A 26,694-nucleotide genomic window follows, 5' to 3' on the forward strand; every position below is an offset into this window, starting at 1 on the left:
AAGAATACACCATAAACTGAGAATAGGCTTATATAGAGCAATACAAAACGCACTGAAACCTCAATCAGAACTGAATAACTTCCACATTGCTCCACGGGTTATTAAAGAAACTGACGATTGATTCATCTTTTTCTATGCTAAATAATTGAGGTAAGGCTATGACAGCATGATGAAAGTGAGTTGTGTAACCTATCACATTGAGGGGCTTACCTTGTTTTCGGTGACAAAGTCAAACCAGCTATGAAGCCAACAGAGATAAACTCCTGGTTGTTTGTGTTACAGGTTAAGGAGCCTTTTTACAGCAACCAAACAATGTGCAGTAGCCTAAGGGGTAGATAATAATGTGAAACTCCATGAAGCATGACCTTTTTCAAATGAATCACGAATGCAGTGAATGTTAGTGGTTTCTATAGAAACACAGACAAGGATTTGTTAGCTTCATACTGAATATAAAAATACACTTTAATGAAACCATATCAGCGCAGTGTACAATAAATCCTCTAGGCTACACGAAATGTAATGTTACGATCTTAACGCTGTTTTCTCAGATAACTGCCAACCCATTACGGCAGCCTACTGGATGTAATCGAGATTCTCGTTCAGAGTCCGTGTTGTGATACAGAACAGCTCCAAATGTCACTCTTTAGAAATTCCCGCCCCGATTTGGCTGTCAGTAACTCCCCTCTAGGCGCCGGTTCACTCCTCATATTCTCCTCCGGCTGTCAGCGGTGCGCAACGCAGGGCAGCGTTCTCACGATTGAGAGGCGTTGCGCCCTAGCTCACGAAAACACATCGAAACGGTCTCGCCTTTGACATTGACAGTCTGGGGAAGTTTAAACATTTACCCTGGATATCCGTCAGCGCGACATGGTCATCAGAGAAAAAATTCTGACTTGAAAACAAGGTAAGCAGTGTTTCCGTCTCAGCCATACATCGAATCTTTTTAACTCTTCACGCTGGTAGCCTATGTTGCAGGCAGTGAATGGTGATTGAAAATTCGGGGAAACTTCTTCGTTGGCTCGTTCGTGTTATCAGGCTATTTTTCTTATATGAATCATTTAACGATCATATCATGATCAAATAATTGAATTCAGAGTTAAAGATAAGAAACTGGGTAGATTATTTTGAGGGTTTCGGCACCTCATACCTGCACTTCAGAGTTTTAACCTAAAGACGGCTGAATCGTAGCCTACATATGAGTGAACCAGACACTTTCTAAGAGAGCGTCGTGGTTTGGAGGTTGGAGTAAGCTAAGTTTCATGACCGAAAGTGATTCGTAGGTTTTTTTAATTATTTTTTTTAAATAAGGGAGACTTGTTATGTAGCAATATGAACAGGACTAGTAGGATATAGTATTCCGGACAATGTTACTTTTGCTTCCTTTTCAGAAAAAAAATCCTTCATTTAAAAAATGTCGTTCAAAATTGTTTTGTCTGGCACTTCCACAATGAGAGTTTGTTGGTTTGTTTCGTCTGAACTTCTGTGGTCCACTTAAACAAGATGCTGAGCACATCAAAGGATAATGAATAGCTGTCAAATGTCTAGGGAGCCTTATCTGCATCCTCTCCACTGGCAGCAGCACACCCCCTATATATTGAGCATGCCAAGAGGACAGGGTCTCTGTCATGCTGCCTTTATAAATATACCAGTGGGGTCTATCATCCACAAGTGTAATTGGGCATCCTGCTGGCAGTAAATGCATGTGTCTCTTCCCCATGTGGAGGCTTGTGATGAGCTCTGTTCTTTTTCTCTTCTCTGATAAGTTGACAGATTCTGAAAGGCTGGTTAGTCACACAATCACTTCCTCTGCAATTACCCTAAAATAGAACCGGAACCACTGGAGCTAATGATCCCTCTCTGGAGCAATTGATAAGTGCAGGTCAATTGCACACACACATCCACCCTTCCCCAAAAAGATTCTCTGTTTGTTTGTTCTTGGTGCCTGCACCATCATCAAATGATCTCAACGGCACCCTCACAAAGCAGGCATTTTGCACATGTGATTTGCCACCTGGATGGATCTGTGCCTACTGATAGCTGCATTGAATTTGGCACACACACACACACACACACACACACACTCTTTGCCTGGAGTCTGCCCTTATGGAGGGTGCCTCTCTGCGGGCCTGTGGTCAGCTGTGAGTGACTGCAAAGGGAGAAGTGTTTCCCCATTGAGCCGCAGCTACTGGAGCTCATTAAACAGAACCAGGAGGCAACTCTTCCAGCGCTGGCCGGCCCTATGTGCGCCGTGCGTGGCTTCCCAGGGGTGACTCACGCTGGGTCTGTTTCCTGCTCCCAACAGTAAAACTATGTCAGTGGCACTGCATTCTGGTGATTGCATGTGAGTGGATGCATTCAATGCCCCACAATAACTTTTATGTGTTTTTTGCATTGTCAAGCAGCGCTCCACTGCTGCTCCGCTGGGTAAATAACAGGATTTGATCTAAAAAAAGGGAGTTTTAAAAGGGGAACATGCACATGATGTATCTCCTGAAAATCTGTTGCACACTCACACATTTTAAGGACCTGACTTGAAGCAGCTATGAAGCAACTTCCTTCCTTTTTGGTCTTAGTAATTGTAAAGTCAGCCTTGTATTTTTTTTGCAGTGGCATTAAGTTAGCAGTACGTGCTTTTTGTTTTGTTTATGTCTGCCTTTTGTGTTGAGGCAAGTTTAAAGAGTAGTTAGAACCAGTCACTGAGATTTTCTGTGATGTAATGCTACAAAGGGTCTTCTGTGCAAAATACACTGAAATGCCTGTAAAGGGACAAGTTTTCCATTTCATGACAATTCAACAGAGCAAAACACTGCTTACACACAAAACCTTTACATGTCACATGATTTCTGAAACCTGTCACTCCGAGAGCAAAACCTGACACCAAATTAGCACAACTATACGCTAATTCTCAACCTTTCACTCAGTTTTCAATTTCATGAAACACTTTTTGCAAAACATAACACACATTGTTCACTTTCTAAGACCCAACAACCATACATTGAACATTCGTGTGCCTTTTTGAGACACTGCTCTTCAAAATGCAAGACAGTTCCAAAGGAAGACATTGGTTTTGACGTTGATGTGTTGCATGTACAAAGGGTCAGGGTTTTATACTTCCATACTACAAAATATTATGTATGATGTGTTTTCTTACGGAACACTTTGAAATACTGTTTTGGCAATGCACTCTAAAACCCTTTATTTCTGTTACAACCCTTAGCACCCTACCTAAATGGCCTTGCATTATGTGTTGATTACGTAAATATATTTCAGTTTTGTTTTTCTTTTTAAGCAAAGTGTTTTGCATCTTTCATTCTAGCAATGAAAATGCAAAAGATGCTCTGTCTATGTGCAACACCTCGGTCCACAGTGTTTTTGAAAAACTGAAGAGAAATGATGAAGTACTTGAAGTACTTTATTTGTGTGTTGATATATTCAGTCTATTGTAACTGGTTTTGTCATTACTCTATGAAGTGCACTGTAACACAATAACTGCAAAAAGCATAAGCCTAACATAGATAGAAGTGTTTTAGATTTATCCCACTAGTGTGTTGTTAGAGATTGAAAAAGTCTAACCTCATTAATAGCTATGTTTGCGATTTAATGCAAAGACTAGATTTTGAAAAGGGATTGTTGAGTTTTGAAATTCAGTGTTTAATTTTGCTGGAGATATGAGGAGTTAAGAGCGTGTGTGTGAGAAGTTGTAAAAAACTGTAATGCTTGGTGGATTTATACATGTTTTTGTTATTTTTTGTTGCCTGGAAACATACGTGAGCAGATGACCGGAAATGTGTCTGTCATGCAATCAGTCAAACACACACACACACACACACACACACACACACACAGACACACACACACATGCACACACACACACACACACACACACACACACACACGCACACACATACACACACACACACACACACAGACACACACAGACACACACACATACACACACACACACACACACACACACACACACACACACACTTCTTACGCACCTGGACAGGATACTGAGTGCCACTGGCAGCTACAACCTCCAGACCCTCGCAGTCTGACTGGCCTGTCCAACTAGGCCACATGCTGCGGAACGCTTTCGGCTGGCTAGCACTTGTTCAGCGCGAGGAGAAACCCCCTGGAAGCATAGCCAGATTCTGTCTCAGCTTTCAAGCGCCCCCAGTCGAGGTCTTGTGTCTGCATTTCTCGTTCTGTTGCTGTTGTTGGTAATTGAGGTTTAGATGGGCTTGTGCGTTGGTTTGATAAGAAACACATTTTATTTCTTCCTTCTCTAAAGTCATACCCAAATGTCAGTGAGTGAGTAACAGTACTGGGCAAACTAGCAATAATATGAGCACTGAAGCCCTTCCAATGCAGTCATTGAAAACTCTTTTTCAAGCCTGAGATATTTGCTGGCATGGTAGCGCTCCCTGACTGTAAAGTCTACACATTATTTTAATAGACAGGTTTTATTTCAATGTTGAGTTGTGTTGATACTAGCTGAGGAATCGTCTCATTGGAGGACTAAATCGCTAGGGGTAAGGGAGAGAGGTACATTGAGTGATTCAGTGTCGTTTCCCCCCCCCATAATTCTCAGTGGTTCCGTTATTAGTGAATGCATAATGGGGACCAGGTCATCAGACAGAGGCTGATGGTTGCATCATGACTCAAAGACTCGCTGAGGTGCTCGGATGTTTATGATTTTAGCCTGAGGAGGTTCCAGTAAAAGCCTCGATTTACGTGGAAGAAGCTGCCCACCCTGCCACTGCACATAGGGAAGTAAACAGTGGATATTGCTGAATTAGGCCCTCAGGCGAGTGCTTGAAAAACATGATGATGCTTTCTCCGCTCATTCGGATTTGTTTTGTTTTTTCTTCATCAGAATGGAGAACTCATTTCGTGTTCTTATAAAATGGCAGTGTCAGTGCAGGGGAATTTTACACAGTGAACTAGTCAGCAACAGGAAGAATTTGTATTGCAGCTAGCTTGTGTGACACAGATGTTAAAACCTTGTTGCACTTGGGTGGTAGAATCAAACCAAAACGTAAAAGGTTTTAAAAGGCATTTTAAACGTACATTCCCATAGGCAAGAATGGCTCACATATTCCATGCCGAGCCATGGTTTTAGAGTTAGGAATCAAATAAGGTATGCTGAAGTAGGTGTGGTTGGGGGGGTTGCATTTTTGGCAGAGTGTTCCAAGCAGTGCTGTTTTTTTTTCTCAGCCCTTTATAGACCTCTCCGTCTTTATACAGATGCATGTGGTGCCAGGCAAATACAAAAAGGAAAGTCTCTTGCTCGGCTGGAGAGACGACTGTTTAATTTGGAGCCCGTCCACGGCTTCACCCACATGCAGTGGAGGGGAGGAGAAGGACTGCCTTAGGCAATGAAAGTGTGTCCATTAGCTCCACCGTCGGTCTGTGGCCAATTAGTCCTGTAGTAAAGCCCTCGGCCAAATACTAGCCCACTCTGCTGTACCTGAGGTTCACAACCAGCCCCTCGGATTACAAGGCTTGGGGGCAAATTACACCTACGCTTCACCTGCCTTTCTTTCAGTGAACAGGTTCATGTTGTCCTTGTTTGACAGTGTTGTTACCATTGAGAGGATGTGGTCTGGAGATGAATTTGTTAAATAGGAAATACTCTATCCTTCAGTATGAGGTTGTTCTGGCTCAGCTGCTTTGCCTTGGGAGGAATGTGCAGGTCCGTATGCTGCGGTTACTCTCTTTCATAACTCATTCATGTTGGAGTTTCCTCCTGGCTATCAGATCTGGTTTGGAAAGAGCCTGCACACAGACAGATGCAGTGGTGGTTATTCAGAGCATGGGTGGTGCAGGTAAGAAAAAGAATGCAGAGGAAAGCAGCTTCAATAACATATCGAAAAAACCCAGGCATCGCCATAGTAACTGTATTTATTCTGTTCTAAGCCTTGTCGCATGGAGCTACTAGTAGAAATCTATCTGCTGTTCTGTGCTGTAGAAATCTCTCTGCTCAAATTATGATCTAAATGAGATCAGAGAAACTGAATACCAATAGCTAGAGCTACTGCACACTGAACCTCTGAAGGATGTTTCTACAGCAAGCAGGTTCAATCATTACCTTGCAAAGCATTCCTTCATCTTGTGTGCTGTTAAGGGAAGACCTCAAGGCCTTAAGTTGACAAGACTTTGTTGGTTTAGTTCTGTTTGCACATTGCAGAATAATGTTGTCCTCAAGTTCCCCTTTTGGCTTCAAATCAGAAATGCACTTTACAGTCAAATACCCAAATCCCTCTTAGTAGCAGTAGCAGGAAGAACAGGGGGGGGTAATATATCCAGCAGACTATCATGATCCCTTACCATATTTAAGTATCACATTTCAACCCATCATATACATTTTACATTTACATTTACCTTTAGTCATTTAGCAGACGCTTTTGTCCAAAGCGACGTACAATGGAGAGAACAGTCAAGCTAAGAGCAATAAAGAACATGGTGTAACAATAAATACTACTTTACATAAGAATTAGAAAAACGACCTAGAAAGGAAAAAGAAGTGCAGGAATGTAACTGCTGAAGTGCAAGTTAAGCGCTAGTCAAGGTGCCAGTTAGGAAGGGAGGTGCTCTCTGAAGAGTTGGGTCTTCAAAAGCTTCTTGAAGGTAGAGAGGGACGCCCCTGCTCTGGTAGTACTAGGCAGTTCGTTCCACCAACGTGGGACTACAATTGAGAATAGTTTGGATTGCCGTGCTTGCACAGACGGCAGTGCCAAACGACGCTCACTAGACGAGCGCAGTGTCCTGGGTGTGACATTTGCCCTTACAAGAGCATTTAGGTAGGTGGGAGCAGAACCAGCAAGCACTCTGTAGGCAAGCATAAGTGACTTGAACTTAATGCGAGCAGCTACCGGCAGCCAGTGGAGCTCAATGAGTAGCGGGGTGACGTGTGCCCTTTTCGGTTGGTTGAACACCAGGCGCGCCGCCGCGTTCTGGATCATCTGTAATGGTTTCACCACGCAAGCCGGCAGGCCCGTTAGGAGGGCGTTGCAGTAGTCAAGGCGGGAACTCATCAAGGTTTGCACCAGCAGCTGGGTGGCATACTGGGTTAGGTACGGCCTGATTTTGCGGATGTTGTATAGCGCAAAGCGGCACGACCTGGAGACAGAGGCGATGTGGGCCGTGAAGGTCAGTTGGTCATCAATAATGACCCCCAGGTTTCTTGCTGTTTTGAATGGAACAAGAGATAAAGAGTCAATATTGATATTGATGTTATGGTGGATGACCTGTTTGGCTGGGAAGACCATCAGCTCCGTTTTGGCCAGGTTCAGCTGAAGGTGGTGATTTTTCATCCATGTGGATATATCAGCAAGACAGTCTGAGATCCGCGCCGAGATCGTTGGGGTCCTCAGGAGGGAAAGACAGCAACAGTTGAGTATCATCGGCATAACAGTGATAGGAAAACCCATGCGAGCGGATGATAGGGCCCAACGAGGTGGTGTAAATGGCAAAGAGAAGTGGTCCCATCACCGAGCCTTGGGGCACCCCAGTGGTGAGGAGGTGAGGTACAGACAGCTGACCTTGCCAAGACACTTTGAACGAGCGCCCAGTGAGGTAGGATTCAAACCAGGAGTGCGCATTGCCAGAAATGCCCATACTTGACAGTATGGACAGAAGGATGCGGTGGTTGACTGTATCATATAAGATTGAATCTTCTGATTGTTATGTAAATAACTATTGAACCCACTGATGGGCTGCTGGTTACAAAAGCAATTGCTTTCTCAATTCTGTGATTCAGTATGTCTTATTGCTTAGTTGTTCTGGTTTCATTTAAAGCAAGTGAAAAGCAATTTAATATAATTCCCATTGTCCCATTGGCTGACAAAGTGCCACTGTTGTGTCTGAGTGCTTGATGTTATTTTCCAAACATCATTTCTCTGTTCCTCCCTGTCAGTCTCTGATTTTCACACACGCACGCACGTACACACACGCCCGCTCACGCACACGTACACACACGCACACGCACACGCACATATACATTCACACACACACACATATACACATATACACATATACACACACACACACTCGACCAGAGGGCAAAAGAGAGCGTAAACCACACATTGCAAGGTCATAAAGTGTGTCTGGACTTCGGTGTGACTCATGCACTGCACCTATACCGCAACACCACAAACGTGGGTTCGGCTGCCAGCACTTGTTCCAGCTGTGTCAGACTGAGGTGCCACATCATCATGATAAGCAGTCCCTCACAGTGGACTTTACACCCTGTCACATACAACAACTCTTGAGCATAGTCTCACAGATGCAACCCTTATTTAGAAATAATAAGCATTCGTCCAGCCTGTCTACGTGTCTAGTGTCTTGCTGCCGTGCAAACACAGTTCTTGTCATCAGGGTGTTGTTTTGTCTAATTCTGTAAGGGTATTGCTCTACCAGGCTGCTATTTTATCAGATCTCAGTGGATGCTGTTGGTTGGTACTTCTTGCCATGCTAAACTGTGTCTCTACGCATGCAATCACTTCGGAGCCCTTGATGATGGCTTACTGTAAGATGACAGGCAGAGCTGAAATCTCTGGCAAAGCAGCGGCGTTGCACCAGTTCAAAACACGGTGGATATTTCTTGGATGACGTAAGCTAAAGCATGTATTTTCCTATCACCAGTGCTCTTCCACATCTGCCTCAGTTATGTTGTAACAATAGGCACCACTGTGGCCCAGTGTCTTTGCTTTTTCATAGGAATTGGTTGATCCCGATTTTCTGGCTAATTGCTCTTGACACATCCTAAATCCAGCTGTCGATCGAGTCTCTAGTGTGGGTGGTCTGTCCCTTGGGACTGCCAGGTCTGATTTATCTCACAATCGTGGAATAAATTATCCACCCCCTCCGAAGTACAGAACATGAATGCACTGAAACTTCTGAAATGCAAAATTCATGTCTAATTAACATGCAAGAATGTAACAAACATTCAGTAAGACCACGGCGGAAATGTATCCAGTCTCCTGTTGTGTGAGATCACTGAAAGTAAACGAAATGTGAATAAAATGCAATTGCTCCTATACGGCGCTAACAATGAGCACCTGGCATAAGCATAGTATAGGACGTTACTGGTAGAACTACCTCTTTTAAGCCAGAGCATGATGCAAGTATGAGGAGACACCCGCGACTCCTGAGCGACTAATCTGAAGCTAAATCCATTGACTGAGGTTCCTTAGCCACAACAAGGCACAAGTCACAAACCACCCCCGCCAGCCGCCCCCAGTTCTTCCCTCCCCCCTCCTCTCCGGAGTCAATCTGAATGTCATGGCTTGGGCCCCGCAGCCTGTGGAATGCGTCTCCATGAGTAAATGGCTGTCCGCTGAGTGGCCAGTTGTTGTCCTCCTCCTTTCCCCTTCCAACACTGGTCTCCTTTGTGCGCCGCGCTCCGCCACAGAGTGGCCTGAGACATTCTCCCAGTGCCAGCAGGGCTGCCAAGTGTTCCAGAGGAAAATTATAAAGGAAGGGGTGAGGGAGAGAGGCAGAGAACGAGAAAAAAATAGCATCCCGAAAGGAACAAAGCCATTGTGTGGCTGCTGGAACATGCTTCACTTATTGGCACGGCTACAACACATGAATGGGAGAATAATTCATAGGCTTTATTTTAAGTTGCAGTTAAATGGGCTTTACGATGGAGCAAGCGTATGCCTGTGTACAATGAAAATTAATCAAACGTGCAGGCATTTTGAAAAGAGAGCGCTTGCTTTCTTGCTTGCTTGCTGAAGCAATGTTTAGAAATGTGGTTAAGGATTCATTCCTCACCCCCTCTCTCTACCCTCTAACTTATTTGAATAAGCTCAACCAAAGTTTTGAAATCGTATTATGTATTCTAGCGTATTAAAGCATACAGAGACAAAGATGTCTGCAGGGAAATTAATTTAAGCCATACAAAATTGTGTAGTGAATTTAGTGTGTTTTCTTTGGAAGGTTTGTTACAAACCTAGAGAGGCCATTTTAATCTGTTCACATATTGAATATCAATAGAAAACAGTGACCGGCCTGCTTCCTTGTTTGTTTGCTTTTGGAGCGCCGCTGCTGCAGTTGAACACAATGAGAGCTAGATGAGCTGAACACAATGACAGCTAGATGAGCTGTGCCTGAACGCTTTAGCACATGGGAATGGCACTGCTGCAGCCCATTTTAAAGTATGACCTAAGCTAGTGCTTATGAATCATCAGAGAGCAGCAGCAGAGCTGATGCAGAGTCAGTCATGAGAAGCTCATCAGGCATGGGGTTGGAGTATAGAAGAGGTGAGGACTGAACCCAGAACTGCAACACTATCCTAAGACGAGTTTTGCCATCCAGGTATGACTCAGTCATGGGCAGGGACAACTTTCTTTCTTCCTCTGTCATTCTCTGATGACCTGTTCTTTCTAGACTTTCATCCCGTCTGTTAAACTGCTTCTCCGCCCAGTCTCACCCCCTGGCTCGTCCATACTGTTTCTAGATTTAAATGGAAAGTATTTTGTGGAAACTGGCAAAGATGAATGTGTTGTTGTTTAGTCAGCTCGAACAGCTGTGCTGCTGTGGGGGTTTTAAGACCCCCTACACACACACACGCACGCACGCACGCACGCACGCACGCACGCACACGCACACGCACACGCACACACACACACACACACACACTCATCCTTTTACAGTGGGAAACTATGCTCATTTTGTCCCTTAATACCCTCTCTGTAGAGAGAGAGAGAGAGACAGACAGACATGAGATAGTACATTTTGATGAGACCCTGGGGTGGTTGTAAACAGGGCACAAAAAGCGAAAAACAGCTTTTATCCTGTTCCATTAACTCAGCCAAATAAAGCCCTGAAAGCATTTGTCTATAAACATCTAAGGTCTCCGAGAGCAAGGAAGTGCTGAACGACCAGCAGTCGGTGCCCACTGGGTGATTTTTCTCTGGAGAGGGGAAGGAGGTGTGGAACCTCAGTGTTGTGTTTACAGGCCCGGGCAGCGGCGGGTTGTGACCGTTGGGCCGTAGCTGACCAGCAGTGGGCAGAACTACTGCGGTCATCTCAGCAGCAGGAGACTCAAGAGCGGACCAGCTCTATGGCTTCCTGTCATGGCCTCCACCCCACTTGACTCAGAAACCTTCGGCAGCCTGGTTATGGGTTATGTTAATTTTGGAGGTTGGTGGAAGCGTTGCAATACACTGTGCTATTAATGAACTTTGGCACAAATGAAGAATATTGATTTTCGAGGAAGTTCTGTGTTTCTGTTGAGTTTTGCTGAGGCAAGGGGTTTGCCATGTTTGTGCAGCTTGCCACCGGGGATATGGAGGCTAATCAGAAGATATGGCTTAATTTAAAGACTAGAGGGAGAGAGCGACAGAGAGGGAATTTGAATGTGGATAATAATTTTTTTAATGCTTTGAAATGCTTTTAGATGCTTTGAAAGGGGTAAACATTGAAAATGAAGCCAAGAGTTGGTTTACAAACCCATCACAGCTAAGGCCCTCATAAAGCGATTCTTCAGACCATTCAACATCTAAACAGAGTTAAAGCGATCCTCAGGAGGTGATCACTGACTGTGTGTATATGGGTTTAAGGAGATGCTGGGAGGAGACGCAATGTTGGAAAGGCCTTGAGTCAGCCGTCTCCTTAATTGCATTTGGAAAACACCCTGTTTGTAGGTGCTGCCCTGGTAGAGAACACAATGTTTCAAAGAAAAGATGGGGGAAATGTTTCAGCATGTCAATGCTGGCACAGTCACATAGTCATCACACAAAGAGTACAATGCTGTTTTTAGATGATGTAACAGTCTCTGTGTGGTAATTCAAGTGTTAGCCTCGACATAAAACTCGTTCTTCATAACCTGACAGTCTGACACCACTGAATAAATAAAAAAAAAGAATGTAGGAAACCTGTTTTTGCCCACTGTGGTGTTGTAAGTAGTTGCCATGGCTACAGCAAGGGCTGCTAATGGCTCATGGGGTAGGAAGTGAACAAGGTGCCTGCAGGACAGGGCAGCCCAAGGGCACCTGTGGTAATATGGAAAGCTTAAGGTGTTGCTTCCTGTAGGTTGTTTTCTCTCTCTGTCTCTGTCAGAACACTGGTTCTGAAGATATAGAATCTATAGAGCCAATTGACCATTAACGGGCTGTGAGTGTAAGGAATGTGAACGTGTGTGTAGGTGTGTGTTGGTACAATATGTGTGAAAAGAAACATTCATCTGATGATGGGCTGAGTAAGTGTGTGATGACCGAGGGGCTCTGTTAACCTCCCTTGTGTGTGACAGCATAGTAGAGTAAGTAGAGTAAGTCATTATTAGTGTTCCAGATATGGTGTTGCACTGGGAGAACTGCGCTCATGACTAATTCTTCAGCCCATCTGTAGAGTTGCCGTGGACTGCACATTGTGATGAAGTATAGTTTTGGCTCATACAGTAATTGTTTTTCTGAGGGATTTCCTTTTGAAGATGGTGAAATTGAAAGAGTTGTCTTTGAGGACATCCACAGATCCACATGAACACATTAATTGCACTTTGGAAGAACCCTACCAGATGGGATATGCCCAGAGAAAGCTCTTTCTAAAATGAAAAACATTCACCAGACTTAAAATCAAAGACTTTGTGCTGTGTGGAATTCAGTTCGCAAATGACCTGCCATGTCATTTTTGATTGTTCCCTTTGAAAATCTCCCCAGGAGTATATTAACTCCTATTGATCCATGTCCCATATCAAACAAAGAGTCTTAGGTACATCGATTACCAAGCTGTTCTCTTAATCAACACAGCACCTCAACAATAACTCGGGCGATGTCAGTAAAATAAAAGGGCCTGGTATTGACCTAAAGGCAGAACTGTTTGTACAAGCATTGCTATAAAGGCTTACCCTCAGGGAACTGTAGCTGTGAGACTCCATCGGAAAGACATGACTGCACACATTCACAGACTTACCGTACTTAATATGTTTAATCACTGGCTTTGTGTTGACAGGACACATCTTGGAAGAGACACAAGCCATTGAAAAGTGATGCTAGCCCCAGAAATGCAAATACATGTAGCTTACTTTTAATTGTCTGTCAGGATCATGTAACAAACTCATAAATCAGACAAATTAAAGTGAGAGAGACAGCCTGCATAATTATGGTATTGTCAAGTTGAAAGCCTAAACACTTCATGAAGTGCTGGTTGCTCCCTGGCAACTGTCCAGAAAACATGTTTCTGATGCTATTTACATGGTTAATTACAAAATAACGTTGTCAGATTGGTTTATACTTCCTAGTAACTCAATGATAGAGAGAGATACAGAAAGAGATAGAGATAGAGATAGAGATAGAGATAGAGAGAGAGAGAGAGAATTTCGTAACACCAAGATAATTACTCACTAATGGCCAGTCTATAGCAACACCCTCCCGTTTCAGGTCACTACAGTACCTAGCAGACAAATTGGCACACAGATCAAAGATAACAACTGTGCATGAGTGATCCTGACTTGCAGTCACACCCCATTGCCACAGGCTACTTAAAGTCTCTGCCCAATAACAACTCTCATTAGTGGTCTGGTTCTGCCATGAATGGGTGGGAAGAGCTCTCCTGTGGAATAGGGAGTGCCCTTTGACCAGTATTTTTGAATGAATGTCTCAGGGAAAGAGATGTGGGCTGGGTGCTACTGTACAGCGATTAATGTCTGAATAGAGTTAGAGGATATGTTGTACCCAGGAAGTGTGCCCACGGGCAGTGCCATTATCTCATGTTGGATCATGAATTGATGGGGTTAGGTTGTGGGCCTGATGGCACAGTCCCCCTATCCTCAGTGATCTGCATTCATCTACACCAACACAGAAGCATCCATACCTGAGCATTCATTTCCAAAAGCAAATGTTGCATTAAACAAGCTTTCCATACAGAGAGAGCAGTAGGATAACCAGACATCATGAATCACCCCCATGCCAATGGAAATCCCCAATCCTAAATCCTATCAAGGATTTCTCAATACAGAAAGGGAGAGGTTTGAGTCTAAGGTAGAATAATTAAGTCTCTGCAGTGCACACAGTGTTCTTGGAGGGCGTGGGGTGTCCTTAGTTTTTTGACGGCACTCTTTTGAAGCATTCTGATAAATTGTGTCCAGTTTAAATTTTTTCAAGTTTGGACTTGACCGTTCTTTCCTTACACTATTTAGCTCTTGAAAAGTTGAAAAGTGAATTGTGTGCGAGAAGTGAAGTTGGCCCTCACAACTAGACGACGCATTTGTTTGCTACTCTGACGTTGTGGATAACCAAGATTTTGAACCTCAGAAAAGTTTTGGTTGCTTTGTGGTCCGTGATAAACAAACCGTGCATCTCAGGGCCCCCCCCAAAAAAATTACGGCTCTGAGGTTCCAAAATCTGAAGCAAGACCAAGGAAAACATATCATTACTAAGCGCACAGAAGTTCAGCACCTACAACATTCGATCTGTGCAGCAGCTCTGCGTCAGTCAGAGGGTCCTCCCTAACCATCCCAGCTACATTTTTAGAATTCAGGATACGCAAGCCCTCTGCTATATTTACCATGAGTGCATACGTCTGTAGCCTATATCACTGCAGTCAATGTGAAGCACATTCTTACAGAAAGTCACAGGTTTTTTTTCAAGAAGGTCAATGGCAGGTCAACTGTTTTGTCTTATAAGATGCAGAAGTGAGATGACACCGGCAGCCATCTCTCTTTGTCGAGGAAAGAGAAAGAGAGAGAGAGACAAGTAATAATTGTATTTCTCAGTCAACATTCGCTTGCAGTTTGACGTTGGTGTGTAGTAAGTCATCTAAATGATTTGTTTTCCGCACTAGTGCTGACTTGTTTGTGTGCTGACAGGGTCCTCCATCTCTTTTAGCATAATGACAGATTTTAAGGCCTCAGTGCTCTCTCAATATGCTGTCCACGTATGCATCCTCAAACCTAGCCAAGCTGTGTAAAGCTATATATCATAAATCAGCCAAGCACTCACCACATCTGTGCGCTCAAAGTGGACCTTCTAGTGTATTTTAAAAGTGTCCTTTTCCCTTCAGAGATGTGCCATCAAAAATGAGAAAGGTTGCTTGGCATTTTTGTGAAGCCACTAAATTATTTGCAGTTGCCATTTTCACTTGTACCATAAGTACAATTATATAATTGGCTGTCTTGAATCAGAAACACAGGGTAGTGTTTTGAGAGAAATTGAATGGTTTGAATAACTTACAGGAGCTTTACACTTACCTTCAAAGTTCTTCTGTAATCAACCTATCTCTCCTAATTAGCAGTTTCTGGAGATAATAATTTTATTGACAGTTGTCCTTGGTTCTGCTACCGCTGTGATGGATGCCATTTTCTACATTTGGGCAGATGCAGAAAACCCAATTAAATTAGAAGGCAAGCATTTGTTTGCCAAAATTGCTGAGATGGTGGGGGTCTAGTCCAGGAGTGGCACTGTTTGTGGATATAGGGGTTTATGCATCAACAGAGGGAACCTTATGTAACCCCTGAATGTGGGTCAGCTTGGTCCAGTTTCAAAAAGAAAACACTGCACTGTCCATCTCACACAGGAGTACAGAGATCTGGGAGGTAGGAAACATAGCCTCCTGAGTGGGTTACTTCCCCATCTGTCAGACATATTGTGTTGTAGAGCTTCTTGCAGTGCATTTCTTTGCTCAAAAAAGCAGATGTGTCTGCTTTGAGTCTGACTGGGGATGCTGTCTATTTGTGTTGATTTTCTACATGCTTCACAATATTCCTGTTATTAAGATAAAGATAGGATAGATTAAGATACATGTTTTTCTGTGTTTTGACAGGAATGGCTAAGATGCTGGTGTAGTGCTGCGGTGTCTGACATTACTTCTTAGGTAAGCAAAAAACAAGCAGACAAACCAGAAAAAAACCCTGGTGTTTGTAAACAGTCCTGGCTCTGTAAGTGGGAAACAAACACAGCGGCACGGACTGAGCCATAAATAATCCCAGCCAATCAACGCAGCGCTTCAGGGGCAGAGAAAGGGAGGGGTATAATTTGATTGCCTGTTGAGCACAAATATCAACAACCTTTTGTGAAACTGAACTGAATTGCGGACTGCATCTTTAAATGATGAAGGGTTGTTGTTTACACATTCTAGCTCTTGATGAAGCGAATAAAAAAAACATTTTTATTTTTTATTTATGGTGCTGCAATTGGAGTTTATCATAATTGTAGTTGTCTATAATTCATCGACATTTTTTTGTACAACAGCATTGAAGGTGTTACTATTGACTTTTAAGTAAGTGCTCTGTTTCATAATCCCACTTTGATTGAAAACAATCCAATAGACATGATCTGAAATCTTTGAAATCCCCCATAAGCCAAACCTCTTTTTATGTAACAGCAAGCCCACAGAGTAGTCAGGCATGTCTGTAGATGTTCCACTGAAATAAAAAGACATGTGAAAAAAAAAAACATCGTCTTACTAACATCATCTTGCATAAAAGCCCAACCCAGCTTCCATCTTCTCCTGCAAAGGGGTAGGATGTGATGAGCAGAGCTGAGTTTCAGAGAGGCTATTTATCAAACCCTAAAATTGCAATAAACTCTCTGTCAAAGTGGGGCAGTCCAGATTGTCCAGCAGTACTAGGCCTTCTTTACCTTCCCCCCGTCCCATGCACACTTGGCTCATGTGGAGAATATGAGATTGCTGCCCAGAGGAGGAACCAAGTGCTGCTCCAGGATAGAACAGCCTCCTCGATTCGGCTTGAATTTGAGCACACCATGGCAAGATGAAAGTCACGTTGCACAAGAAGTCAGCAATGCGATGTAACAGTACAGATTAAACACGTTCTGTAGATGACTTTCCTCTAAATGTGTCTGGAAGAACAGAAATTGCTGTGAGCCTTTGAGGCAGTTTGCATGACCGTTGAAATAAGAAACATGTAGATCTTGTTATCTTGCATAACCGATACCACTGGCACTACCAGACTAGATACGTCCTATCAGACCAATGGCACTACCAGACTAGGTACGTCCTATAAATGTTATCAAACCAATGGCACTACCAGACTAGATACGTCCTATAAATGTTATTTGTCAGTGTCGGCTAAATGTGGTTTGGGCGAACAGAAATGAAGGGAAGTTAACCTATGAGTGCATTTGAAATTGGCTTTAAACCTGTTTTAAGGTTGCTAGTAGGCTATTTACTGCCACGTCATGTCATATATTACGTGTATATTATAGGTGAATAATACGTTTTCAGCACCATTTGAAGCCTCCTGCCCGCGCTACTACACAGACAGTCAGCTAGAGCGGAGGAGCTGGAGTCTTCAAAGTGCCAGGGATGGACTTACGAAGAAATTGTGTTTCATAATCAATTCATTCAAAATTTGTTCTAACAACTCAAACCAGATTTAGATGAATTAGATTACATTTCTGTCCATTGACACTGAGGACGCGATGAAGCTTTGAAGGGTGGAGCTCGCACTCGTTTTACGGAGAGTGAATGTGTTTCTGCATATTCTTGTCCAAGGTTTATATGGCTCAGTTAAGGGCTTTGAATGCCTACTGGAAGATCCTGTATGCATGGCATGGTGCTTTACATCCTGCAGCTGTCTCCATGACGATTGTCATGGAACTCCTCGGCCCGTTATCCCACGGCACATTAACTTTTGTGTGAAAATACATCACAGCCCTGCACCACATCATCCTCGCTCAAAAGACATCCATGAAAGCCTTCGCTGAAGTCTGCCTGAGAGATATTTGCCTTGCCCGGCTAAAACAAAGCGGGGGTGTTTCTAATTATGTCCGTCTAGACTTCAGTCAGCGCACCAAGCAAAAAAAGCAAGTCCACTGCCGGCTGGCTGTGCTAAATTGTGCCTTAGATACATAATGGATGGCACCTTTAGCAGAATGTTGGGGTGGCATACATTACTGATAGGTTAGGTTAGATAGACGGAGGACGAGTGGGCAGAGAGGGGGCATCTCAGCGCATCCCTCTGGGCAGCGGAGTGCAGGAGGATGCTTACTAATGTGTAGTTCCTGCATTTATCGTTCACAGAATGAATTGCGTTCATTGTAAATATGAGAATGTCAGAGAACTGGTGGAGGTGCAAGCATTCATTATGACCTGTTATTTGGGCATAACTTCTTTGTTCTGTCTCCTCGAAGCTAATAAATAATACAGATGAACTGAAACAGAACAAGTGCAACCAGTCCACATGACAAACAGTGTGTTGTTGTGTCTTTTTCACATTTCGCCTTTTATACTTCCTTAAAGTTATTTCCCAGCCTCCCAATTCATTCTCATGTGTGGGCCGGGTGGCTCTGATGTGACACTTGCCTGGGTTTGGAGACCTCTACGGCAGTCACAATAGCTAACCCAGTTGATAGATGGAGATCCTTGCTGAATGTGTGTGACACGAATCTCCTCAAGTCACTCCGGCCGTATGAGAGGGCTCCAGCTCCTGCTCCTTCTCCCGCTCCCACACTCTACTGGATAAGCTGAGCCCACATTCATGCCAGGGGAATGGCTTTATTTCAAAGCCATGACAGAATGAACCTCGGATAGATTTACACATCATACGTGTCACTGACATATGTGCTGCATTGACATTTATAAACAGCCTGTGAATGCTTCTGCTAACAACGGCAGGTTGATTGAACTTGAGGCCAAACTATACCTGCAGCAGCAAGCCTGCAGGGGATGATACACATACCTCTGCCCTGGATTTGTGAGTCCCATGTCTGACATGAGAGATAAATCTTGAATTCCTTTTGCATCATGTCTTAGTTAAAAGCAGCCAAAGCGCTTTAAAAAAAACCTCCACCCTTCTCATATTTTGTCTGGTCATGTGGTGTTTTCGGTCATGCACATGGGCAGAATCTCAGGAGAAGTAAACAAGTGATTCATCCGATGTTACTTAGAAAGTGTGGGAACGACTTTATCCCGGTTTTGTCAGGTAATCCATCATTGCCGCGTTCCTGTGGTGGGGAACTGACGCAGCCTGCGCCTGGAACTTACGTGTGATTCCGAGGCTCTCCTCAGCAATTGACCTGGAAGTGGTGGGGTGCGGGGCTGCCTCCCCGGCGTCCCGCCTCACAGGGGGTAACATTAAATTTGGAGCCCCTTCTCACCCGGTGGTCAGGTGGTGTGGAGCCACTCTGTCTCTGCCAAACAGCTGAGGAGGGGGACGTGAGAAGACCCTGTGGAGCCTCTCAAACCGCCAAGTGGCCAGACCTCACTTTAGTTGAGTTGGTGGGGGGGGGGTTATCGTATGCATAAACACCAAACTACAAATAGCTGATAAACACCACAGCTTTCATAAAAAGGGAAAGGGATTTTAAAACAGAACTGTGCGGTTCAGACTGAGGGCCAGAAGAGTGAGTTTTAGGTTGCAAATAGCATGTGAAAGCAGGCAGGGAGCCCAGAATGCTATAGTGTCCCACATGTTGCACACTACCGCCCAGAGAGACGTTCAGGGTGGCAGGCTTCATATCAGACCTACATAACTGGAGGCTCATCTCTCAGAAATAGTTTGAAACACCTCTAAGCCTGGATGTCTCTTGCTTTAAGAACAGTCAGATGGCTTGCTTATTTCAAACAAGCCAGGAGAAAAAATAGCACCTTGCCTTTGTGTCATCAACACGCAGCAGCTGTACACAGGGCCCTATGAAATCTGTTTCATTTTTTGCCAGATTCTGTGTGTTCCATTTTACTTTTTCTAGATTCAATTTTGCCAATTTGATCATCATCCAATGTCATGTCCAATCAAAGGAACCAGGACATAGGCTACTGTGCTTTTATTTATTTATTTATTTATACTTTTATTATTTATTAATACATATATATATATATTAGTGCTGTCAGTTTAACGCGTTATTAACGGCGTTAACGCAAACCCATTTTAACGCCGTTAATTTTGTTATCGCGCGATTAACGCGATTTTATTTTTTTTAAATTTAAATTTTTTTTTTTTTTTTTTTTTTTTTAAATTTTTTTTATTTTAGATTAACGTTTTCTTTGGCCTTGCAAACTGTGTAGTAAGCTAACGTTACGGTTTGAGTGAATGGTGAGCGCGATACGGCGAAATGGATGATAAAAAAAGTTTACTTTTAAAAGTTGTGTTGTGCAAAAGAAGCGAGCTTCACTGTTGTCTGAAAATGTCAACAGGCAGCTGGCTGAAAGCAAAGAAGTAGTAGGCTTACCTTTTATTGGTAACCTAACTGTTACGGTTCATTGTTTCTGAAATAAGAGGCCTGACTGCTATGTTCCCAGCAAACTTGAAAAAAAGAAAATATTAAGCCATGGTTTAACTGCACTATAGGGTCCTTGTTTACCTGAAATGTGCACTTTATAATTTTATTTTGTACCGCCCTCTTTGGCAATGTTGGTTTTCAATAAAATAAAACATTTGCATAAAGCAAGCCAATCCACTTTTCCATGTTGATAAGGGCATTGAAATAAAAAATAAAATGATGGAAAAAATAAATAAACGAAGGGACATTTAGAATAGATAAAAATTTGCGATTAATCGCGATTCATTTTGAGTTAACTATGACATAAATGCGATTAATCGCGATTAAATATTTTAATCGTTTGACAGCACTAATATATATTATTTATTTATTTCATTTTTTTCATCTGTCCAGGTAATGGACCTATGTTGTAATAGGATAGGGAATGTAGGGTAGCAATGCTAGCATAACCCCGAGGACTACAAATAAAAGTGTCACGCACTATCGCTTAGAATTTTATTTTATAATGGTTACAAGACTTGAGTAAGCCACTTGTGTTATGATTTAGTCTACATGTACATTCTATATCTTTCTAACAATATTCAGATGTGTAATTCCATAATGAGGGACTTTATTGCCCGTTTTGTTTACAATGGATAAGGGTGCGTCAGTTCGCCATCAATGAGGCAAACTACTATTTTAAAACCAGAAAATGTGAGAGGTTGCTACAATGACATTTAGCGAGTTGTTGTTTCATTAACTTTGACTATCTCTGACAACATCTCTGATGTGCCTGTTTCACATTTAATGTATTTCTTTCCCATCATTTTATTCGAAAATGTCAAATTCCACACAGTTCCGTGTTTAACTGTGATTTCCGTTTTACTAACTGAATTCTGTGATTCCGTCCGCATTTTCCACATTGTGGAAATCATAGGACCCCACAGGGGCCTGTTCAGGCAGCATTCCGCCAGTGTGGGATCTCATTAGAAAACCTGTGGACACGCAACGCCATCCGCCCAGTGAGCCTCAGTTTACTACCACCGCCCCCCACCGCCGCCCCCCACCGCCCCCACCCACCTTCTCAGCCCCTCACTCCTGGCTTCCTCCAGCATAGCAGTCAGCCTGCACATGTGAGCTCCTGTTTAAATTACCCTCGTTACTACTCTCATTAGGGCTCTTTAGTGCAGTGGCTGTCGCCTGCCGGCCCCTGCGAGAGGCTCGGCTCAAGTAGCACGACACAGCCTCCCTTTTTACCAGGCCCTCTCTTGAAACACACATCCATTTTCTGAAGAGCCGTGAAGGAAATTTTCACTCTGTTAATGCCACTTATCCACTCAGAGCCTCCTCAGAGTGTTGGGAGAGTGAGCTACACATCAGGGTTTAGGCATTAGTTAGACATTTGCAGGCAGGCTTTGAAACTCTTAGGGGAAGTTGATCCAAATCTCCTTAAGGATATGGGCACTTGTATGGAAGGTCCGCAAGATGTATTGACAAAGTATCTGCCTACTGTATAGAACAACTAATACGATCTTTCTTACAAACATTTATAAAGCTCCGGCTATTTGATCTGCTGTTCTTGACTTGCGACTGATGGCCTCAGGTAGGGTCAGTCCAGTCCTTGGTTTGGAGTTTGGCAGGTGAAGCAGTGTGTGCGGAGGCCGTGTCTGTAGGGACATCTCTGCAGCTATAGCATTGCAACTATAGCATTGCTGTGGGTGATTAAAGGCAGATGGCTGGTAAAAACGCTCAAGGCCCTTTAAGGAGAGTCAGAGATCCTGAGACATGCATTACTCAAGGAGTCATAAAACCCCATAACCCTAAGGAACATTGCCTTGGGTATATGAGAGACATATGTGTCAATCCCCCCCCCCACTCATTATGGTCCAGAGTTACTCTGTGGACACACAGTGTATGCACATTCCTTAGAATCCCATTACAGTTTTTTCCCTAATGTTATTTACCTATATTAGCTCACAGGAAGACTATGTTTATGACTATGATGTTTTTTCTAACTGGGTAGATGTCATTTAGGGAGAGATCTGACTGATTTCTTACACAGCTGATCTTGGCCAGACATATTTTTTATGTTAAATTAGATAAACCACCTCATGCTGTCATGGTTCATTTAAAGTTTAAATGCTCTTGGATTTTTGTCCTGCTCCTTACAGATTTATGTTCTGTAGAAGTAAATTGTTTTGTAAAATTTTTTTGTGAGATCGAATTTTACCTCTTAACTGCGAAAAAATACAAAGGAGCTAATTTATTTTTTTCTCAACTCACATTAAGAAAAGGCTGATTTATGTCACTTGGATTTGAAAATTATAAATCAACATGTACATTTGAACAAACCATGCAGTTGCCACTGGTAACGTTTACTCCCTATAGCTCTATCAAGCTAACCAAGCTGTACATAGAAGAGCAGTTTTTAATCAGATTCCCCGCAGCAGCACATAGCTTTATCGAGAGCGTGGTAGCAGAGGCTTCTGGCTAGGTCATCCTTCACATCCCAGGGGTCGCTCTCCCCCTCTTCTATGTAGGAGTCAGGGGCATTACGGATAGCCATAATTACCAGCGACACACAGTAATCCTCCACCGCCATTCTCCTTTCTCATTAGCTGCTCCAGCGCACAGCCAAAGCCCTGCTGGCCCCTACAAGGGAAGGCACTTAGCTTAATACCTCACCCATGCTCTCCCTGTGCTTGCATCTCTACGACCACCGACAATTTGACTTGGGAATGGTGAAGGTATGCATAGCAGGGAACTTAGTCTTATTATATATTTGTTTTATTGTGGAAGATGGGAGGACATATGAGAGAGAGAGAGAGAGAGAGAGAAAGAGAGTGTGTGTGTATGACCGAAAAATAAGGGGGGCTGAAAAATTGAAAAGTTGAGGCTGAGCCAGAGGGCACAGAAGAGCTTTTGCAGTACTCGTAGCCTCAGGGTAGGGCAGGTGTCAAGATCATGTCCCAGTTGGGTGTCACTGGGTGTAAGTGTGATGAGTTCACTGGTGTCAAGGAGGTGAGAGGATGGGATGTTTGGGATGTTGGGGTGGGTTGACGATGCCACTGCTGTGAGACTCTACCCCGCGGTCTCGCCCGTGACACCACACCTTCCCATCCTCCCTCCTGTGTGTCCGTCCGTCTGTCAGTCAGTCAGTCTGTCTGTCTGTCTGTTTGTCTGTCTGTCTGTCTGTCTGGCATAGTCCCATGTCACAGACGCCAGCACAGAGACGTATCTCTCTTTCACAGATACGTGATCTTCTGAGGTTGAGCAATCTTGCGGAGGCTCCAGCTAGGCTAGTGGAGGTATGTGACTCTCGTTCTCACGCAGCCGCACAGGCTGGTGAAGCGCTGAAGCACAACTGGATCAGAGAACTGGGGAGGAGCCCCAGTAGCTACATCTCCATAGCCTTACTGCTGGCCGCCTCCTTGCGCTTATTTTAGTCGCACTGCTAACCATCCACTGATACTTCATTAGGCGCGGTTAGGCATGATATAGTGTGTTTGATACCATGCGGTTAGGCATGATATAGTGTGTTTGATACCATGCCGTTGTGAATTTGTGAGTTCAAAACACACACTCTGATAAAGCTCTCAGAATAAAAGTATTTCAACAATTTGCAAATCCAGTTTTTGCCTTATGTTTTGGACATAAGTCCAACAGAGTACAGTTAAGTCATCAAAAATGCTGTCAGTGCTTCCCAGTGTTCTTCATAGGTTCCTTCTTGTGTCCTAGCAGTGATGGATTACTCTTCTGCTCTTTTTGACTGCGCCCAGCTGCTGTGTAGAGACAGTGCAGTGGGCTATTGCACAGTTCTCCACTGACACACAAAGCCACCATGCCTGAGACCGAGCCTCTTGTTCGTAGCAATAATATTTTGACTTGCTGTCGACCATCGGCACATCCATCAGGCAGTGCAGCCACTTCAGTAATGCGGAGCTAAATGTAGTCAGACATGACCCTAAAGGAAATGTCCGACTTCATTATCTGCGCAAAAAAACCTGCTGCAGAGGAGAGAGGAGAGGAGAGCAGAGGAGAGGAGAGGAGGATGAGGAAAAAACACCCAGACACCATGTGATCTGGTCATGACCCTTCCCTCTCCCCCCCTCTGCCAGGGCAGTGGTTTCCTGCAGAGCCTGGGCCCCTTTAATGGGAAAACATCACCAGAGCCTCCCTCCTCTGTCCTCCTCTCTTGTGTGAAAATGACCAAATGCTCAATATCCTTTAAATAGAAAAATATTTCAAGTGGATAAAGCACCCGTGTTGGTGTTGCTTTCATAAAGTTACACACACTTCTTATGTGTGGTTGCATGTCCTTTATTATAATAATGTGTTAATACGCTGAATATTTGTAATCAGTGGCTTTTGTTAGAGTGGAACCTGTTTTAGATTTATCTCAAATCCTGGACTAATTATTCAGTGTAAATTAGGAGAGGGCAGATAGAGTGAAGCTAACGCCTCACTCAAACTCAATTATCCTGCAATTCGAGCTACAACGTGCTATGTGTTAGTCTCCTGTGTGCTGCTTTACATGATGTGAGAAACGCTCATGTTTGTTTCTCTTTTTGATTTGATAGCAGGGTGAAATAACATAAATAGATCTAAATAAATAAATAAACCAACGGTGGGAAAATAGCTAAGAGAAGAAAAAAAGCACTCAACCATTAGACCATAACACTTTAATGGTGTGTCTCATCACAGATAGGATATGGCAGCATATCAATACACATACCCTGTGTGGCCTCTGATTCCTAAATGTAACGGCAGGAAATCGAGACATTAATCACTTCAAGATCCCTGTAGGGTATCGAATAAAACCATCTCTTCCCAGTGGGACAATGGTGATGAAAGGCAAGTGCTGTGCCTCGATCCTCCGGCCTGACAGATATCGCCCCATTACAGGCCCTGCAGGTAGGCTCAGATAATAAACGTTAAGATAAAAGGAGCCCCTGAAGCCATTTATAGAGACCAGACATTTCTCTCCACTCTTCCTGTAAACCTTCCTGTTTCCAGAATCCACTGGTAACGAACAAGGCCACCGAATGTTCCCTTGCCTGAGTGCGTCAGTCTGAAGCAAAGTCTAGAGCCATTAGTCAGCTCAATAAGGCATGTGAGGCAAAATATAGTCTCGGCTATTAATAAGATTAGTTTCCTTTAAATGTGTCACTCACTTTAGCTTCCTACATCAGCACTGTGTAAATGTGTAAAAACCTGCTCTACTGAGATATATTTAGTGATATGCCTGCTGGGAATGTATGCGTGTGTATGTATGAGTACAAAATCCCTTTCACTAAAACCATGAATATATTTCCTGTTTTGTGTTTTTTTTCTCTCCCCCTGGATCTGTCCAAACTGGCCGTATTGACAGCCAAGCATCTTTTTTTATGTAATGATGTATCTATCATGTTCCCTTCCCCGAAGTGCCTGTGGATGTGATGTCTAGAGCGCCAGCTTAACTTTTGCGGTTAGAAACTTAAATCTGATGGAGTGGCTGGCGGCGGGTGACAGGGTGGGGTTACCGAGCCCTGCTCTAGCGGCCGTGTCAGAGGCAGAGGCGTCCGAGGAGATGCCTGCTTCTCATGTGACCCCCGCGGCACTGGCGTCAGGGCCTCTCCTGATGGACGGCGACAGCCGGACCAGACCTCACAAAACCCTACATGCGCGCACACACACACGCTTACGTATGTGCACATGGACTAACACACGCATGCTCCCAAAAATGACCATTTTGGGAGGCCTTGGCACCTGTCCCTTGACAGTTGACAGTTGTCGGACTGTTATGCTGGAAAGCCTTCATACAGGCTTATGTAAGTGCATTTCATTTACTGGAAATTAAGTTTTCCATTTTACAGTCACATGGTTTTCCTGTACACTTCGGTGGTGTGGAACAGTGGCAGTGCAGAAAGACTCTTTCTAACACAGGACACCAGCAGTATGCAATACTACTGCAAATATGAACGTCCCTCCATACAGGACATTCAGCCAATGACTGAGCTCTCCTTAGCCCAGCCTGTGGATTGCAGTGTGTTTCTGGGTGGATGTCCGGCCATGACCCTGGCCTTTTCTCCCTGCTGGTAAAATTTGAGAGGCACCGGTAATTTGGGAAATATGAACACTGTGCTTTGCGTGCACACTGGCCAAGCACTCCCACTGTATCCCGGCTGCCTTCCAGTCATACAGCGGCCTCTGACTGCAGGATGCTGTCGGAGAGAAGCTTCACATCCGGGGCAGAGATAGCTGCCAGACAACGGCGTCCTGCATAAGTAGTGCTTGGCAAAAGGCTAAGGTCAGGTGTGGGTCACAGAGATTGTGCTTGTTCCCTGTCAGTGGGGAAAGGCCGCGCAGAATCAGAGCGTCAAGAGCTGAGGACAGAATGCCGTAGAAGGATTTGCCAAGAAGAAGAAGTCAGATTGGAGGAGTAACAGTAGACTATTTGTTTTGGAGATATCTATTTCATGTTTCAAAAGTTATTCGCTGGAGACAGAGAGAGAGAGAGAGATAGATAGAGAGAGAGAGAGAGAGGGAA

General features: G+C 43.9%; 1 protein-coding gene across 2 annotated transcripts in view; it reads left to right on the forward strand.

The window, feature by feature from the left end:
• Positions 1-536: 536 nt before the first annotated feature.
• Positions 537-26,694, forward strand: part of ppp2r3a (protein phosphatase 2, regulatory subunit B'', alpha) — a 73,155-nt gene continuing 46,997 nt past the window's right edge. Inside the window, exons 1-2 of one of the 2 annotated variants that reach the window (XM_012837006.3) lie at positions 537-904; positions 15,769-15,819. The gene's annotated coding sequence lies outside the window, so the exon portion shown is untranslated. The remainder of the gene's footprint in view (positions 905-15,768; positions 15,820-26,694) is intronic. The other variant, XM_012837007.3, reaches the window with a different exon arrangement.

This window comes from Clupea harengus, chromosome 22, assembly GCF_900700415.2.
Source record: "Clupea harengus chromosome 22, Ch_v2.0.2, whole genome shotgun sequence".
Lineage (NCBI taxonomy): Eukaryota > Metazoa > Chordata > Actinopteri > Clupeiformes > Clupeidae > Clupea > Clupea harengus.